Below are 6,355 nucleotides of genomic sequence, written 5' to 3'. Positions count from 1 at the left end.
TCCAATCACTGAACGTCACTTTTGATCCCTTATTTGCATAACTATCTACAGTATCCCCCTGCTGGCCCAGGGTGAGAACTTCAGTACATAACACTTCTGGCATGTGATCTATCTATCTATCTATCATCTATCAATTTTCTGTTTTACAATTTAGAATATTCATTTAAAGAGCCTTAAAATATCAATGACTTCACTTCTTCTCTTTCCATGGTTCACTTTGCATAGCATAAATCCCTGCATATTTTATATCAATTAAAACCATTCCGTATTCCATTATTACATCCATCAAAACTTATTTACACTGTTGAATCTATCTTAATGCTGCCAACATTTTCAAGTGTACACAGTTTCCCCCCATATATTCAATAAACATTTTCCAGTCTTCTTTAAATGTACGTTCTTCTTGTTCTCGTATTCTATATGTTAGGTCTGCAAGCTGCGCATATTCCATCAGTTTAAGTTGCCATTTGTCTTTAGTTGGGACCTTGCTCCTTTTCCATTTTGGAGCTAACAAAACACGGGCCACAGTAGTGCCATACACAAATGGCCTTTTTTGACACCTGGGAATTTCCGTCTGAATTATCCCCAACAAAAAAGACTCTGTTTTTTTTGGGAAAGTACTTTTAAAGCTGGACCATAAAGAAGGCTGATTGCCGAAGAATTGATGCTTTTGAATTATGGTGCTGCAGGAGAGAGTCCCATGGACTGCCAGAAGATCAAACGTATCCATTCTTCAGGAAATCAGCCCTGAGTGCTCACTGGAAGGACAGATCCTGAAGCTGAGACTCCAGTACTTTGGCCACCTCATGAGAAGAGAAGACTCCCTGGAAAAGACCCTGATGTTGGGAAAGATTGAGGGCACAAGGAGAAGGGGACGACAGAGGATGAGATGGTTGGACGGTGTCCTCGAAGCTACAAACATGAGTCTGACCAAACTGCGGGAGGCAGTGGAAGATAGGAGTGCCTGGCGTGCTCTGGTCCATGGGGTCACGAAGAGTCGGACACGACTAAACGACTAAACAACAACTTTTAAACATTTTTTTCAATTCATTATGGATTATTTCCCAATACTTTTATTTACCCTTTTACAGGTCCACCACATATGAAAGAACGTTCTTACGTTCTCCATTAGGCGCTATGTGGAAATGAATTGCATTGGAACGAATGGAAATTGTTTCACTGTGATACACTAAGGAATGGGAGTATTGGCCATGGGTTCCTTATGTAAAAGTTGAGTAGATTAAGTTCTGTGGGGCTTTAGAAACTGCCCAAGAGGCAAAAATAGGAGAGTAATCTCAGCAGAGAACTCTAATGAACATGTCAGAGAAATGTGTCAGAATTGAACTTGCACATTTTGACATATCAAGGTAGCACTTCATTAGTTTGTCCGAAGACACTGTATTTGTGTTTCACATATTGTTGTTGTTCCATTGAAATGCATTAAAGGGTCTGTCAATGGAAAAATGTGAAAGGATTATGCCTGCAAGAGTTCATATTACAAAGAGAGGGGGTTGGGTTTTGTTTTGTATGGTTTTCTTGATCTCACTCTTCTCTGTGGCTGCATTGCATAACTGCATTTATCTGTTACTGAGCACCTTTTATGCATATCAAATTTATTCTGAACCACAGGCTTCCTACCAATTTAACCACATTAATAAGAACTTAAGAAGAGCTGTGTAGGATCTGTGGGGTGTATTGCTAGAGCAGTCAAGTCCAACATTTCCTGTTTTCCTAGAATGGACACGTAGGGGAATGTGGCTTCAAAGAGGGAGGACTCCCTGTCATACTGGTTGGAAGCCACCTCCCCCTGCGTGTGACCAGGTAGATGGGTGTGACCCCAGCTGACCCAAGGCCAGGCACACAGCCATCTTTCTCTTTTGGACTTCTCTTTTGACCAGCTTTTGCTCCTGGCTCTTAGCCAGCACATGGCTCATCCATAACAAAGGATGCAAGCCCATGTTGTACGTCTAAGACTTAGCTCAGACTTCTCTTCTCTATAATCTACAAATGTACCTGTAACTACGACTCAAGCCTGCCTTCAGATTGCTACTGGATGCGAGTAAACTTTATTCTTCTTTTTCCAAGAAGACTGTGTTGTGTTATTATTATTTTAAGAGGGAAATAAAGGGGAAATTACTAGGAAGAATGCAGTCTGCACAAAGGGCATCCTGGATTGCTTAGTTAAAAGGTTGAAACCAGTCATCAACAGCTTCACTGTTTGCTGCAAGGAATGTGCTCTGCTGTGTGCTCACTGGCCTGAGGAGGGTTCATATCAAATTAATATATCCTCTCCTACTTTCCTTAACTTTCCTTCCTACAGGTTCAGGCCCACCTAGACCAGCATCCTGTTCTCACAGTGACCAACCAGATATTTATGGAAAGCCCACAAGCAGAACCAAATTCCAACAGCACTCTCACTGCTTGTGATTTTCAGCAACTGGCCTTCAGAGGTGTAATGTCTCCAACAGTGGAGGTAGAACATGGCCACTGTGACTAGTAGTCATTGATCCTCATGAGTTTATCTAACCTTATTTTAAAGCCATCCAAGTTGGTGGTCATCACAACAACTTGTGGGAGCTTATTCCATATTTTAGCCACTGGTGGAGGAAGAGGAATGCGGGGGGAGCACACCGCCCCGGCAGCACAACCCCCAGGGGGCCATCGCTGCTGCCCCCCCCGCCCACACTGGGCGCCCTGCCCCCACAGGTGATGCCCCCCACCCCCGGGATGCGCACCAGCCCCGCCCCCGGTGCCAGAGCATGAAGCTCCGCCACTGAGTTTAGCTATGCACTGTGTGCATAAATATTCTTTTTTGTCCGTCCTGAATCTAGCAGTACCAAGAACAATGTCCAAGCCTAGAAATTTATTTGCTTATATCTAATTGGACATTCAAGCTGAGGGTTGTTTGTTTTGTATTGGGCAACCTTTTTGCTTGGATGATTGATTTGTGAATAAGAATCAATGCAATGCTGTAGAGACAAATTATAATACTTAACTCCAGTCAAGATGAAAAGATAACCTCTGTATGACACTCAAAAATTATTTAAAAAGTGGAGTTTTGCTCCTATCAGTTATAGAGGACTAGAATATTATCATGTATCACTTACTGTTGCTTTGAGCATCACTGTGGTCCTTCCACTACACTCCTATGGAGCATAATGCTTCTTCATTTACACTGTTTCATAGCAGTTGAAGAAAGTGATTTGACAATGTTTGTCTCCATTAGCATCTCACAGTTCAAACTGCCTGTTAATCAGGCTACCTCTGAAGTACAAATCTGTCCTTCAACAGCTTAAAGGAGTCTGAGAAGTGTCAAAGTCACTATGGTTCCCAGTAAGTTGCTATTAGTATTTACTTCTCTCTTGCATTCACTCTACGCTTTGTCTCCAGTGGTTTCAAGAAATGTATTTGGGAATGTTAGCTGATGATCAACACAGCTGCTTAATGTCAAATGATGCACAGCAGGTCACCCTGAAAGAGCATGGGTTTTAGACCCACCTGGAGAAATACTTCTCATGCCAGTCCCTTGGGGTGGAGATGGAAGGCTAGAGAATGTTTAGATTCCAGGGTTTAAAGCAAAACTCTGTAAAGAGATTATGAGCAGAAACATGTTTTTCCATGGCCTGAATGATAGAGATTCCACGTGTTTGTGGGTGAAAATGCTCCTGAGGTACTGACCGAATACACCATGTTTAACAAAAGTTCAACAAACCCTTGTGGAACCCTTGTACTTAAATATGGGATGCAAGCTTTATTGTTTCAGAGATCAGGAGCAGCCATTGCTTCTTCATTCCAGAATTCTATGTGTAGAATCTGATATCCGTTGTACTGAGGAAGGACTTATTCAGCCTGCTAACTGTATCGTGGAACTGAGTCTACAAGCTGACCTCATGGCTACATTATTGTTATTGTTGTCATTATTGCTCATCCCTGTCACCCCCTGCTTGGTATTACCTCTTGCCTAGAGAACTCAAAAGCTTGCCACATTCTTCTGACATTTTGGTTGGATCCAATAAAGGATTGTGGATTTTTTGGTGTGTGTGTTCCCCCCCCCCTTATGGACCAATCTTTGTACTCTCTCTTTCTCTCTCTAATCATTGTTCTTGCAATAAGCTGGAAAAATTCGTTCCAGGAGCCTTCTTTACTTTGCTTATATTGTTCAAGATTTTGATTATTGATTTTGATTATAAAATATATTCTCATCTCCCCCATGTCCTTTCATTTGCTCCCACCCTAATCTAGTGATCAAGCCTTGAGGTGCATTCCTCATCAGGCATGAGAGACTCATCAAAAGGCCCAAGGGGGAAATGGGTGAGAGAATGAGGGCTAGTTGTGGATGTTTGTGGGGGAGAGGGAATCATAAAACTGAGTAGGAAAATCCTTATATTCTCAGAATATTTCTCATCAACAGAGTTCCCTACAATTATTTGCTTTAATTGTTCATCTGTATTCATCCACAACTTCTATATCCTCAAAAGTGTTTATTATGTCTGCTCAGTTTTGCTCTTTCACAATAGCAAATAGAAGGGGAAGAAATGGAGGCAGTGAGAGATTTTACTTTCTTGGGTTCCATGATCACTGCAGATGGTGACAGCAGTCACGAAATTAAAAGACGCCTGCTTCTTGGGAGAAAAGCAATGACAAACCTAGACAGCATCTTACAAAGCAGAGACATCACCTTGCCGACAAAGGTCCGTATAGTTAAAGCTATGGTTTTCCCAGTAGTGATGTATGGAAGTGAGAGCTGGACCATAAAGAAGGCTGATTGCCGAAGAATTGATGCTTTTGAATTACAGTGGTACCTCGGGTTAAGTACTTAATTCATTCCGGGGGTCTGTTCTTAACCTGAAACTGTTCTTAACCTGAACACCACTTTAGATAATGGAGCCTCCTGCTGCCACTGCGCCGCTGGAGCACAATTTCTGTTCTCACCCTGAAGCTCTTAAGCCGAGGTACTATTTCTGGGTTAGCGGAGTCTGTAAGCATATGTAACCTGAAGTGTATGTAACCCGAGGTACCACTGTATGGTGCTGGAGGAGACTCTTGAGAGTCCCATGGACTGCAAGAAGATCAAACCTATCCATTCCTAAGGAAATCAGCCCTGAGTGCTCACTGGAAGGACAGATCCTGAAGCTGAGACTCCAATACTTTGGCCACCTCATGAGAAGAGAAGACTCCCTGGAAAAGACCCTGATGCACGGAGAAGGGGATGACAGAGGACAAGATGGTTGGACATTGTTCTTGAAGCTACTGGCATGAGTTTGACCAAACTGCGGAAGGCAGTGGAAGACAGGAGTGCCTGGCATGCTCTGGTCCATGGGGTCATGATGAGTCGGGCACGACTAAATAACTAAACAACAACAACAACAAGTGTTACAAATGGGCAACCCATCTGAGATATCTAGCCATGTCATTGTCCCAGTCCAGAGATCTGCTTGTTCAGGAGATGGTACTGGACTTTGTGAGACACTGGGAGATTTTCCTATCTTTTCATGAGAAAAGGACAAATTATCCATGCACATATGTCATGTGATTTAATGTCAAATCAGTGATTTGCTGTTGAATATGTGACCTGTCTGAGGTGACCTGAATTCTCTGGGGTGTTTTGATCTACTGTGACTTAGCACACATGTAATACCACACTTGATACTGCAATCATCAACTCTGCACTCCATGGCGAATTCTGTCTTCCTTCTCCTTTGCTTTACATTATTGGGAAGCTCTTGCACTATTGTCCACAAAAAAATGAGCTATGGGAGTCCCTTACAAGATGACTTGAGACACATATTGACCAATTGCCTTGTGTCACTCTCTTCTGTGAAGTGCTTGGCCATATGCATCTGCTGGGATTGTGCTGATGGGAAGGCTACAGCACAGCTCATATATTTTTGCCTAAGCCTCAAGGATTCATCACGGGTGGCCTATATGTGACATAAAATCCTCAACCCAGCTCGGTCGCTCATACAATTCGGTTAAAGGCGAAATGCTTGTCAGCACCAGATATTTACAACAGGTCAGTGCATCTGTTTTGTACATCCAACCTGCTAGGGCCACACCGCATCCCATGCCGGCAGCCCGCATCTGCTTACTGTCACTCAAAGTAGCTCGGAAGAGAGACCATTTCTCCCTGCTTTGTCTTCCTCTCCTCTCAGAAATGAGGTCTAGATAGAAATCCTGAATCAATGTGGAGACCAGACAGTTCAAGAAGAAACGTTTGTGTGAAGGTCTTTGCTGTGAACTATTATTATTATTATTATTATTATTATTATTATTTGCATATATATGTGTGTGTGTTGTTTTTTCATTTATTGTTGTCTCCTTTAAACCATGATCAACAAGCAAAGAACAATCCTTG

Source organism: Podarcis muralis, chromosome 1 (genome assembly GCF_964188315.1).
Source record: "Podarcis muralis chromosome 1, rPodMur119.hap1.1, whole genome shotgun sequence".
Lineage (NCBI taxonomy): Eukaryota > Metazoa > Chordata > Lepidosauria > Squamata > Lacertidae > Podarcis > Podarcis muralis.
The sequence above is the reverse complement of the archived record's forward strand: the minus strand, read 5'-3'. Positions refer to the sequence as shown.